The sequence below is a fragment of the Macaca mulatta genome, chromosome X (assembly GCF_049350105.2).
Source record: "Macaca mulatta isolate MMU2019108-1 chromosome X, T2T-MMU8v2.0, whole genome shotgun sequence".
NCBI lineage: Eukaryota > Metazoa > Chordata > Mammalia > Primates > Cercopithecidae > Macaca > Macaca mulatta.
This window is the reverse complement of record NC_133426.1, coordinates 39,970,530-39,983,793: the sequence shown is the minus strand read 5'-3', so window position 1 is coordinate 39,983,793 and position 13,264 is coordinate 39,970,530. Positions and strand designations below refer to the sequence as shown.

Sequence of the window (13,264 nt, the reverse complement as noted above, 5' to 3'; positions counted from 1 at the left end):
GGTCAGGAGTTCGAGACACATGCCACAAGGCAGTGTGGCAAAGTGATTAGGACGATGGACTCTGAAGATAGGACTGCCTGGATTTGAATCCTAGCACCACCATTTTCTAGGAATGTTCAGTAACTTCTCTGATAGTTTCCTCATCTGGAAAAAATGTACATAATAACTCTGCCTACCTTATAGGGCAGTTGTAAGGATTAATAGTTAATTTATAGAAAGCATATTGAAGAGAACTTGAACCTAACAGGTGTGATGTAAATGCCTGCTATTGTTACTAAGCTGAATGTAGATGCCAAGTTGAGATATCAAGTTTGAAGTTTGATATGGGGATTTGGAACTAGAAAAAAAACAAAACAAAAAAACAAATGTAAGAGTCATCAACAAGTAGGTGGTATTTAAAGCCATAAACCTGGATGAGATTGGTGGGGAGGAGGGGGAGGATCCAGGCCCAAGGCAACTGGTAGAGCATAGAAAAGCCCACAAAGAAATTGAAAGAGGTTCTCAGCTAGGATGAAAACCCTGTGAGCAAGCAGCTCAAGGGAGCAGTGGTCAAGGCGTGTTAAATGCTCCTGGGAGGCCAAGGAAGGCAACGACTGAAAAACAATGCCACGCCCCCCCACCGCCCCCACTCCTGGCAACAAGGAAGTAACCGATGATGTTGAGCACTTTCTGCAGAATGGCCAGGGAGGATGGAGGGGCTGAGGAGTGAGATAAATGACCATGTGTCTATACAGTGAAATTCCACCAGGCTGGAAATTGACAAGGCCCATCTACATGTGCTGGTAGAAAAGTAAGATATAGAGATAAGTTTCATAGGTGAGGTACAGAACAGATTGTGCAGTGTTTTCCCATTTCTGAAAATAGACCAGAGGACACGCATGTGTACAAAGAAAATGGAGGGAAGGGGGCACTCCCCAGCAGTGTTGGAAATCTAATGCACACACAAATATGTGTCTATATTCCCCCCTACTTTGTTTTTACACAAACTGTAGCAGACGGTACACACTGCTCTGTACCTTTTTTTTTTTCCCCTTAACTGTAGACCTTGGGGGTCTTTCCATATCAATACACAGAGCAGATCTTCTTTATTATTTTAACAGCTACAGAATATTCCATTGTATGCATGTGCCATCAATGTCACTGCTGGCTCTTTAGGTTGTTTATAATCCTATGCTGTTATAAACAAAGCTGCACTTATCCCAGTGTCTTAAAACAACTTCAAGACTAGCTGATTTTTAGAGTGAACTTGAGGTAAGCCCGCAGAAATTCCACATGGATGGAGACACCTCTTTCAAGAAGTCCAGCTGGGAAACAGATAAATAGGGAACCAGCAAAGGAGATATGAAGTTAAGAAGGGCCATTCTGAAGATGGGGGATGCTTCAAGCAAAAAAGTGTAACAGGGGGCCTTTCAAGAAAGGGTATGGGGGTGAGGCTGGAGGCACCCAGGAAAAACCTCTAAGAAGGTGATATTTTAGCAGGTGTGAAACGATGACTTAAAACAGTGTGAGATCCTATGTTGGGCGCTGCGGGAACATCAAGATGGATGGACAGACACTGGCCTTCCGGAAGGTTCAACTCCAGCAGGGAAGCTGGGCTGTTAAACAAATTGGCTGCAATATTGTTAGAAAGTAGTTGATTCTTGGCCGGGCGCGGTGGCTCACGCCTGTAATCCTAGCACTTTGGGAGGCCCAGGCCGGTGGATCACCTGAGGTCAGGGGTTCGAGACCAGCCTGACCAACATGGTGAAACCTGGTCTCTATTAAAAATACAAAAAAATTAGCTGGGCGTAGTGGCGGAAGCCTGTCATCCCAGCTACTTGGGAGGCTGAGGCAGGAGAATCACTTGAACCTGGGAGGTGGAGGTTGCAGTGCGCCAAGATCACGCCATTGCACTCCAGCCTGGGAGACAGAGTGAGACTCAAAAAAAAAAAAAAAAAAAAGGTTGATTCTCTTAGAGGTACAGGATCTACAAACTTCCCACTGTGGTCCCTGCTGGTGAAGTCTGCTCAGAGTTCCAAGAAGTTCCCTGAGTTCCTCATAAGACAGGAAGCTGGGGGAGAGAAGCATATTTTGCCTGAAATGTTAAGATTTTTTTCCCCATAGGGATTCAATGACATGCATGCCCTGGAAGGTTTCAAAAATTGGAAATAAATAAGTAAAAATCCCAAGAAGAATTTATATTCCTGATGGCTATGCTGATGGTCTTGTAAATTGTATATTTAATCAAAGGCACTCAAATGTCTTTTTTTTTTTAAACTATTGAAGAGCTATTTAAATGTCAACATAAGTGATTCCCTCCCAAATAGTGCTGTTTATACATTACTTCCCCTAATAGACCATAATGATTCATAAGGAGGCATTTCTCGCCTCTAAATTGTAGGCCTATTGAAATATAAATTAAGATGATAAATAATTTGACCTTACCTGAGAGTACTAAGTATTTACATGTGTCAAATACGAAATTACCCTGAACATCATGGTCCCTAAAAAGGCAGCCTTCCTCTCCCGGGTGAATTCACTAAATGAAACGGGTTTATAAATTTCCCTTAGAGTGTGGAGACAGAGGGGAACACACAAAAGAACCGGCCCGGGGACCCGTCCCCACCCTCCAGCCTTCCCAGGAGGCCCGGGGGGCCGCGGAACCCACTCCCCGGCGGGGAGAGGCGGGTACAGACCGCCCCCGCGCGCTTCCCGCGCTCCCCTCTCCCCCTCCTTCCGCGACGCCGCTGGAGTTTCAAAACATGGAGTTTCCACAGGAACTTTGCCAGGCCGAGCTCGCAGCCTTCCCGGGCTCCCCGCAGCGGGATTCGCCGAGTCGGCGGCGCCGCGCGGCCTCCCCGCCCCCCACGCCCTCCGGGGAGCCGATGACCCGGAGGCCTCGGGCAGCTCCGCAAAACCGCTCGGTGGCTGTAGAACCCGGGGAGGCGCGGGGACTCCGGAGTTCTGCACCCCCGCCGACCCCGCCCGGGCCCCGGAGGGTGGCAGCCTGGCGCCCTCCGCAGGGTCCGCGCCGAGTCAGTCCGCTGGCTCTGTTTGCTTGGCTCCGCCGCCCAGGGCCGGGGCCGAGGAGCGGGGGTCGCCGGCCGTGGCGAGCGAGGCTGGGTGCCTGGGCAGCCGGCTCTGGAGTTTTTGTTTTGAAGCCCGGCGTGGGGGAGGGGCAGCACCTTGTCAAGGAGAAATTTCCTGTTCGCAAGACTCTGCTTGCAGAGTTTCTCTCCTGCCCTTGACCTGACAAGTGGATCTCGACTGCGCGAGTCCCCGAGAGTCGAGCCAGCCGCGCCAGGAGCGCGCGGGGGTGGGGACACCCGCGCCGTGGCGCCGAGGCCCGGGGAGCCCGGCTGAGCGGGGCCGACGCCTGCCCTCCCGGTTCCCGGGCGCACCCGGGAGCGCAGAGCCGAGCGGTGACTAATCTGCGGCTCCGGGCCTCTTGGCGCGCAGCCCGGGCTCGCCTCCCGCCCCCTCGTCTCTCCTCCCTGCAGCCCTCCCAGCCCCACCGCGCAGCGCTCCGCCGAGCGAATCGTGCGGGCCAGCGCCGCCGCCGCGTTCCCGGGAGTGTGGAAAGCGGGTCGAGGCGGGTGGCTCGGGAGCCGTCTCCAGTCGGCCTCCTTCGACCCGGGACCGAATGTGCATGTGTTAGCTTTCCCTTAAGCACTTTGATCGGCGTTTTCTCCTCGCAGCCGAGGAGCCAGAGCGAACCGGGGCTTTTAACCCCCTGCGTGCCGGCCCCATCGTGGGCTCAGGGAGGAGGGTGCCGCTGGGAGATTGGTCGATACGGGGTGCGATCAGTTTGGTTTAGCAAGCCTGAGCCAGGAGGAGCCCGGCGGGATCCGAGGAGCTTGCCCAAGCGCGGGACGCTCTCCTGTGGAGAGCAGGCAGCTGAGGCCCGAGGCGGCTAGTTAATGTTCAAGCCCTCCCAGGGGCAGCGCCGTAACTCGACCTGCCTGGCCAGGCTAGGTGCGGGCTGGAAAGGCCCGGCGGGCGGAGGGGCCCAGGAGGCCGTGGCGGGACCAGCCTTCACGCACCCGGTTCGTTGGCGCGTGGATGGCTCCTGACCCGGAGGGGGGGGCTTTGCGCTCGCCCAGCGGACTCGGCTCTGGCCGCCGCTCCCTCCCCTGGCCCAGGCCTCGCCTGGGAGTTAATGATTGATTTACTGGCTCCGCGCGGCCGGCGCCCTCCCAGCTATTTGTCCAAGCTGAGGAGTTGCTGGCGAGCAGCGCAGAGGCCAAGAGAGCGGGGGTCGCCGGGGAAGGGAAGCCACGCTGCTGACGGGAAGGAGAGGCCACTAGCTTAGCTCCCACTTGGCGGCTCTAGCTGTGTCGGGGCGAACCCTCAGGAAGCCGGGCCCGGGCGAAGGGAGCATTGGGAAGCTCCACATGTAAATGGGTTGGCAGCTGGCGATTAGGCCGCCCGATTTTATGAGTCATAAAGGGCCGCCCGCCTGGCCCTCAACCTGCTCGCTGTGGATCCGGCGCGCTTGAGGCCCAAGTGGTGGACCATTCCGGCCGCGCAGAGGGTCATGCTTCGGGGGGCCCAGGCCGCCGAAGGAGTTGCGAAGGACTTTCTCTCCTTTCTTGTAGAAGGCAACACCAACACCCTAAATCAAACCGCTCCAACAACCGAACGCTCCACACAGACACATCAATAAGGATTTCGCCTCCCGCGTACGAACGCACAGAAACACTTGTCCTATTTTTATGCAAATGACACCACACAAATAGATCTCGCAAGCCCGGGAGAGGGGCGGGAGGAGGAGGGGAGCCGCCGCCCCAGCCAGGGGGCTGTGAGAGGGGAGGGACGCCAAACCCGCACCCCAGGGCCCGCGCCGGCTCCGGCGCAGCGGGGCTGACACTGGCCAGGCGGCCCGCCCCGCAGGCAGTGGCTCCCTGCCAGCGCCGCCAAATCGGCCGCGTCCCCAGGCTGCCTGCAGAGGCGGATTAGGGAAGGAGCGAAGCGAGCCTGTGACTAATCGCGGGGCCTCGGACCGGAGCACCAAGGCCATGTGCGACTGACAGGACCGACACTAGCAGAGGACACGGCGACGCCTCGCTTAATTGCAGGCTTAAAAAAATGCCGCCTGAGCAGCTCTGGCGCGGAGAGCCACGGCTTGCGCGTCGAGCTAGGGAGCGCGCGCGGGGGGGGAGCGGGGGTTTCTGCTCTCTCGCCCCGAGGATGGAACGTTTGGCGTCTCCTGGACCGAGGGACCTGGCCCTCGCGTCCCCCACTCTGCTGGGTCGCCCCGCCCCGCGTGCCGAGCAAGTGTGGCTGAGCCCGCCAGGAGACTACGATCCAGCCTCCAGGGCTGTTTCTGACCCGACCCTTTCCCCGTAAAGCCGACGTTTCCCCGCTTTCGCCCTAGATCCTATACAGGAGGGGGCTGCGCAGTTGGGGGTGACAGATTCCAACAAATCCTTAAAATAAAAACCGCACGCACGAAAGAAACACTTTCTCTTCCCTCCCCTTCCTTCTTCACCGACTGATACAAAGCCCCGAATGACCAAAGGGAAAAAGAGAGGTAAGTCGGGGCTGCAGGGAGAGAGGTCATCGAGTGCCAAAACCTCCGGGCTCACAGACACGAACCCTGGGCTCTTCACCCCTGGTCACAGTCTCTGTGGCCCAGACCTTCCTGGAGCACTGGGGCCTCTCGGGGGCGTAGGGAGAAGCGTTGGGAGGCCGGCGGCTCTGTTGGGGAGGGGGAGTGGGAGGGAGCGGAGAACCCAGCGAGAGAAGTTTCCACCACGCTCCGGTCGGCTGCTGCCAAAATCCCCGGACCCCTCCCCGCCTGCACCGCCTTCCGTTGCCACCACAAGTTTGGTTTAACGAGAGCTCGGGACAAAAGCAAACGTTTTCTATAGATCCCGAAAACAAAGGGGAAAGAGACGCCCGGGGCCGCGGAGAAGCGGCTGCTAGCGTAATGGTGCCAGGCCGAAAGCAGAGCATTAGAACTGCAAAAGCCGCGCGGGCGGGAGGAAGTGCGAGGCGGGAGGCGGGAGCGCGGGGAGGGCGGGAGGCGGGAGCGCGGGGAGCGCGGGGAGCGCGGGGAGGGCGGGAGGCGGGAGCGCGGGCGGGGGAGGGGCGCTGCGCCATGTTTCCGTGTCACCCGCCGAGTCGCCGGCTCTGGGCTCGGCCGCCGGCTCCCGCCTGCCTCCGTAACAGCAGAAAGCGTGCGATTAGCAGCCAGACAGGCGGAGACTCCAGGCCCGCGGGGCCGCCGCACACGCCGCCCGCGGCCCGGGCCCGCGCCCCCCCCGCCCGCCGGGTAATCATCCTCCTCGCTGCAGCGCTGTGTGCACTCTCATTAGAGCAGGGAGGCTTTTCTCTGTGCACTCGCTCGGCTCCCGCTGGCAAAACAACGCCTTCCCCGGCCGGGCCCTGGGCCAGGAGAGTCGGGGAGGGTGGGACGGAGGTGGGGGGTCGGTGAGGCAGGGCAAGCCTTGCAGGTCAGCTCCGCCGCCCGATCTCCTCCGGACACGGAGGAGACCGGGAGCGTCCATTGGCCCTCCCCTAGGTGGAGTGGCAAAGTCCGAGCCCCGCAGCCGACCCTACGTCCCTACGTGGGTAGGGGCGGGAGTGCCGGTGCCGCCATGACCTACTCCCGTCCCCCGCCGGAGGCTAGAGTAGGGCTGAGGGGGAGATGAGTGTGTCTGGTTTGGAGAGCGGGGGCGGACACTGGGAAGGCTCTCAAAACAGGTTTTGCCCCATCTGTTTTACGAACGACCTCTTCAGGCCAGAAGCCGGATCCCAGGGGTGGCGGCCCTTCGACCTTCGAAAGGAGACCCGGGCCCGCAGCAGGCCCTCTGGCTTCGCGCTCTGTCGCCCGCAGTGGGTGGGAGATGGGGGTGGCCGAGGCTTGGCTGCTCCTGGCCCTGAGCTTCGCAGCCCTATTTTCGCATCCGCGATCTCCGCACACAACACTAGGCAGCCTCTCAGAGCACCACGCGCCCAGCTGCAGGGCCTGGGAGCAGGTGTTCCTGCCCGGCCGGAGTGGCGGCTCCGCGCCCCTCCCGTCCCAGCTGCGGAGCTGCGAGCGGTGCGGGAGGGCGTGCTTATGGTGGTAGCAGAGGGACAGGGACATCTCATCGGACCGCAGGAAGGGTCCTCCCAGCTTACACCGGGATACCGCAGGGCCCGGGCGGTCGCCTGGGACGAGGAGGGATCAAGGGTGACGCGCGGCCAGCCCTCGTCTGGAACTGCCCTGGGGCCAGCGGAGGCCGCTCGGGGCGGCGCGAGGGCTTCCGGTTCCCGTGACTGCGGCGGCGGCGGCGGGGCGGTTGCGAGGAGCACCCTCCCCTAGCTGCCGCCGCCGCGCGGCTCTCGGAGCAGCGCCCTAGGAGCCTCTCTGCGTCTGGCAGCGCTGCTCTCGGCTTGCGCTGGGATGGGGGCCGCGGGGTGGTCCCGGCCCAGCCCCCATGGGGAGGGGCGGGGAGGCGGGGGCCGGAGACCCTGCGGGAACGGCCGCGCGCCTCCCAGCCCCCATCCTCGCCGCCGCCGCTGATATGGCGGGCACGTGAAGCGCAGCTCGGCGCCCCGGCGCCAGCCAGGGAGCGGCCTGCCCTGCCGGCTCAGCTTACCCGCGGGCCCAGGAACGCGGAACCGAGCCTGGCCGGGCCCCGCGAGGCCCGCACCCCCGCCCCCAGCTCGCTGCGGCCCGGCACCCCCTCCCCGCCTGAGCCCGGCCTTGGGGCCGCGCCAGGCGGCTCGCCCGAGGGGAACTCGGGCTGACTAATGGGACGCGTGTGGGCCTTACGTGAGGCCGGGCTGTCAGCGGATGCCCGCTTGCTCGGAGCTTAGACCGCGGCCAAGCTTTTCGGGGAAGGGCGAGAGGAGGGGTTTCCCCGCTGGGCGGTTTCGGCTCCCCAGGGACAATCCGGCCGCGGCAGGCCCCAGCCTTTGGATCTCGCAGCCTGGCCTGGAGACGGTAGACTCAGCACGTGCCCGACGCCACAGTGCCGACCCGGTTGGGGACGGGGTGGGAGCCTCGGGGTTGTGAGCTGGAGGTGGGCAGAGGCTAAGTCAGCTTGGTCTGGGGCGCCCGCCTTGAGGTTTGCGTTCTGGGGCTAGCCATTGGGCCGGGGGGGAATTTGCAGGGCGCCCTGAGGTCGTGGAGTCCAATACCAAAACCTTCCTCAACAAAGTCTTCCGGAAACCCCTTCGTGAAATTCCTGTGCCGAAAGAAGGATTTCTAAAACTCCCCGAGGGTCCGGTTCGGCTGGGAGCTTTCGGGTTCTAGGGAGTGTGATTTCCTTTTTCTCTCTTTATAGGGGCCTATAAATATCAGAAGAGTTTCTTCTTATTTCGCATTAACAACCACTTCATGTTGACATAGTTATATGATCCTCCCAAGTATAACTACCTGTTTAGTTTCAAGACACTGAGTGCGATGGCGAAACACAAACATCGACCAGTAACTAAGAGAAGGAAAACCCGGCCGCGAGCTTGGGTTGGATACAGGATAAATCCTCATCACGCATCCCTGGTTTTATTCAGCCTAATTACACTAGTAATCCTGCCCCCCACAAGAAAGCCTGAAATCCTGCAGTCGAGGTGCGACTTGTCCTGGGGAGCCCCGCCAATGGGGAGTGGGTTGTCGGTGGAGGGGAGGTGGGTTTTATATGTCACTTCCAAATGAAAATGTTTTCTTTCTTTCTCTTTCTTCTTTCTTTTTTTCTTTTTCTTTTTTGATGCAGTTTTCGAAAAGAGCGTTTTTGCGAGATAAGAAATGACCGATCAAAATCGCTGAGGGGAGGTTGTAAGCAGCCGCTTTGCCCCAGCTTAGCGTTATCTTATCTTTCACACTTGCATGGAGGAAAAAAAAAAATTGGCTTATCTTTATCCCCACCCCCTTCTCGCCTTAATTGCTAAAAAACACTGGTGTGTTAAACCGGGAGGAAGGAGGTCTCTGGAGTGTCAGTGGAAAAGGAAGATTCAAAAATGTGGGCTCCCGGGGGAAGCAAAGGTGGCAGAATTTATTCTTTCCCCCAGGCCTTTCTACTACAACACAGAGGGTGTACTCCAGGGTGGAAGGCTGGATGGTTCTTTATTATTATTATTTTAAGAACAAAATCTGGGGTTGGCCTTGGGTCGTGTGGCTTCCCCAGGCCTCGCTTTCTGAACTTCTCCCCTCCATCTCTCAAAAGCTGCTCGTGGGTCTGGGTTGAGGCCTCTCACTCTGCCTTCATCCTCCCTCCACTAGACACATCCTCCTTTTGGAGGGGGGGGATGCAAGGCTGGGACGCATAGCCTGCTGGAAATCATTAAAATATATGCGAGTGTCTGCAAACACACACTTTTAAATCATGGCGTTTCCCTTCCACGCTGGTCTATTTAAACTCCAGAGCGAGCTGGATCTCCTCCCTCTCAGTCGTTTGTCTGTGTCACCGACAGGCCGCTAATGGCCGGGCTTCCAGGCGCTGTGCATTATGCATTAGCCTCCTCCCTCCGCCGCACACAGAAGGTTCTGTCAGGCCGCACCACACAAACCACCCGGAGCCCCCCCACCCCACCCCCCGCACTCAGGGCCTGGGGCTGCGCGGCTGCTAACGCGCTGGAAACGCAGGGATGGAGAGGAGGATGAGCACCGAGAGCAGAGTGGTTCGGAAAGTGGAATGGGAGCGGGTGAAATGTGCCGAAGATTACGCCGTTTGGAATCCCCAGCCCGTTGTCAGCCCCAAAACTTTGCTCCTGGCTGCGACCTTCTCGAGGCAACCATCCCACGCCGCTCACCTCTGTGACCGACTTTGTTGGGGGCGGGAGGGCAGAGGTATTTAGAGACAGATCAGCACCGTGTTCCCTTCCGCTGGTCGGTACCCACCTTTGTGCTGCAGGTGAGGGGCTGGCAGAGCCTTCTCTACCCCTTCAGTTCGGGAGTGGCACCGCGAAGGGGTTGGGGTGGTGCGTCTTCGCAGGGACCCGGTGGGAGTGGAGGAGGGAAGCTGGATACAAAATGGTAGGGGCCGGAGGCCGACACACTGGGTCCGAAGGCGAGTAGTTGGTGGTTCCCCGCCCCCGCTCCCGGCGGTTCCCACTCACTGCCCCCAGCCGGGTAAAATATCCGCAGGAGGCGCCTTGCTAAATAAGCAGCCGAGGCGGGACGTGGCGTCCGGGTTTATCTGCTGGAGCATCCGGCCCAGCGCGGCAGCGTCGAGGGCTCTTAAGCCCTTGCCGAGCGCAAGAGGCGGCCGGCCTCCCAGAAACCTCCCTTATTTATGCCCATTTGGTCGACACCCAACCACCCTGCGGGCCCCCGTAGTATAGATGCTAGTTCACCCACACGTGCCTGCGTTTGGGGAGCTCAGGGCCTGACTCAAATCGACCCCAGACTCGAAATTCCAAGTAGTTGCTAGGAACCACGGAGAGCCTGCCCTTAGGGCCTTCCTTCCCCAAACACCCAATAACCCTCCAAAGGCCAGGAAGAAGAAAGAGCAGTCATGTTCAGCCTGGCGACCCTTAAGTCCAGCAGTCTTCTGCCCTGGGAGGCAGCTACCTTTAGATGTTTCCAGATGAGTGAAATCCTGGGAGGAGGATGCGCCTCCTGTTGTTACCTGGTTTGAGTTTCGGGGGAAAGCCAGCTGTGCCTTGTGCTTGGAGGATGGGGCAGCGGATCTTTTTAAAAGTGCCATTGGATAAGCCCAGAGTTCTTGTACAAAGTGACCAGAAGACTGTAAGTGTGGGTGTGTTTTTAAAGAAAGTCTACCTCACATTATGTAAAAATACATTATCTGTACTCATCCAAGTCCCACCTGTTCCAGTACCGCGTGTCATCGCCCTGAGAACAGCCTCCAAGGAGGGCCATCGGAGGCCTACAGAGCTTTATGATGTGGATCCTACACATACTTTCTAAGTGAATCTTGCACACAAGGTTAGAAGGCCAGCGTCCCCCCAAACACAGGATGCCTGGCTTTTCCCCTAGGCCAGGGTGGAGCTGGAGGTGTGTGGGAGAGGCCCTAGCGGGTCTTGCAGAATCAACCTGCCTCGAGAAGGGCAGCCAGGCTCGAGGCCTGCTCCTAGAAGCGCCAGCTCGATTGCCCAGTTGCAAGGCCTGGTTAGCCTGAGGTCGAGTGGTTTGTTATAATCAGGAGACCCTTCCATGGAGGGAGACTGGTGGCGGAGGGGCAGCCCCCGCTGCTCCACCTGCAGCACCTCTCATTTCGGCACCTATTTCTTTATTTCTCTGTGGGCTACACGGCCTCCCATCTCATGCACTCCCTTGCTCACTCACTCCTCCTCCTCTGTTTTCATTGAAATCCTCCCCTTGCTGAGTGCTGGGTATAGCGGCCTGACCCCTGGGTCAACTCCCGAGGGGCTCGTGGGAGGGCAGGAGAAGGGCCAAATCGCCGGCACACACTGCAGGCCCCGCGGCATCCCCAGCTCTCTGAGCCCCTTCTTGAGTGGGGACACAAGATAGGACTGCCCTTCGACAGCTTTCGCTTGTCTTCCCCAGAACAATTCAAACTAGTCGGGCCAGTAGGTGTAATCTCCCCTCCCCCCTCTGCCTTATAGCGCCTCGGGGAATCCCACATTTTAATTCCCAGTGAGTCACGAATCCCCCCACCACTCGTGCCTCTCAGGACTCCCTTAATAAGGTATTTTTAAAATCCCACGGAGTTGAAAAATGTATCCCTAGGAGATGAAGGAGAAACCCTTTAATCCTACCAGCCTACCGTGGAGGCAAGATCCCTAAAAAAGGTGGGGGAGGATGTTGCAAATTAAGTCAAAGGCGAATTTACTGGCCTGTTTGTCTCCAGCATCAAATTTCCCCCCAGTCAGCCCTCTCCGCGGCCCCATCGCATTTACAGCACCCCCATCCCCCATTCATTTTAAGTCTAGGACTTTCTTTTTTTTTTTTTTTTTTTGAGACGGAGTTTCGCTCTTGTTGCCCAGGCTGGAGTGCCATGGCGCGATCTCGGCTCACCGCAACCTCCGCCTCCCGGGTTCAAGCGATTCTACTGGCTCAGCCTCCCGAACTCTAGGACTTTTAAAGTTAGACAAACAGGCCTGTTTGTCGGCAGCCCTGGGAGGCCGTAAGACTCCGAGAGGCTGCAGGTCCCGAGCTCGGTTCCTGGATTTTCTAAAAGTTCTGGACGTTTACATGCGACTTCGAACTCTGAGAAAAGCCTGTGCCTGGGGGCAGAGTTGGGGAGACGAGGGGAGGGGATAGAAGGTGGCTGGGCACCAGGCCATGGCCTCTGCGGTTCGGCCTAACCGAGCCGGAAGAGCCTGGCACGGCTCCACACTGGCCCAGGCCAGTTCTCGCGTCCAACCTGCAGCAGCAGAGCGGCCTCCTCGCCTGGAACCACGTTCAGAGTTTCCCCACAAATACCCAACTTCAGCCTTCCCGGTTATTTTTGACTTGTTTTGAATAAAAGGAGTCGCTTCAAAAAGAAATGTTGCTACAACACACAACCAGAGGCCTTTTCTCCAGCTGTGTCTGTAACTCGCATGCGTTCAATCTAATAACTTTTAATGTCTGGTCCTAAAATGTCTTTATAAAAAATAGTTTTACAGCATAATAGTCCAGGTGTCTTTCTGCTTGTTACCGGAGATTAAAAAAATGTGTGGGTTGGCTTGCAGAGATATCCACCCCCAGAAAGACCAGGAAGAAAAAAGCGTGCATTCCATTCTACAGGCGCTGGTCCTGGAAGCGTTCGCGGCCCAGCCTGGCTGGGCACTGCTCGCGGGGGCACTTGCTCTCCTGTCTTTTGCATCAGTTGTTATAAGCAGCTCTGGAGCATGAAGATTTAATTCTGCCGAAGTTTCGGGTTTCAAACGGTAGAGATGTTTCACTTCTGCTTTGAGAAGGGCTGTTTTTATAACTATGTGCTGAGAACTAAAACAGAATGAATAAAATCGCACCTAATACCAGTCCCACAGTCAGTAGTGAGTCTAATTTTTAAAAGGGAAAATATCTGCTAGCTGGAGCTGATTTTGGCCCTGACCTTGACTTAGTAATCAACTTGAGATGCTTTTGATTATTTTTGGCATGGGGACACTCCAGGATATTTTAAAAACTTTCCGTGTGGATTTACAAGCCACCTCCATTTCAGATTTATGTTTCATGGAGCCTGCACCATCTTGTCCTTAGGCAGAAAGAGACACCCCACCCCCTTCCCAGTATAAAAAGACCCTAGCGGGCAGCCGAATGGGGTCACCTTTGGCCGCGAAGTCCGGGCCCGCAGTCTGGGCGCGGTTAGTCCGGAATACCCCCTCCCCCACTCCTACCCCTTCCCGCCAGCTTCACCAACTAGGGCTTCTCGGCTCGCCCTTGAGG

General features: G+C 57.7%; 1 protein-coding gene across 11 annotated transcripts in view; it reads left to right on the top strand.

The window, feature by feature from the left end:
• BCOR (BCL6 corepressor) overlaps positions 1-13,264 on the top strand; it is a 127,496-nt gene that overhangs the window by 66,288 nt on the left and 47,944 nt on the right. The window lies entirely within an intron of this gene.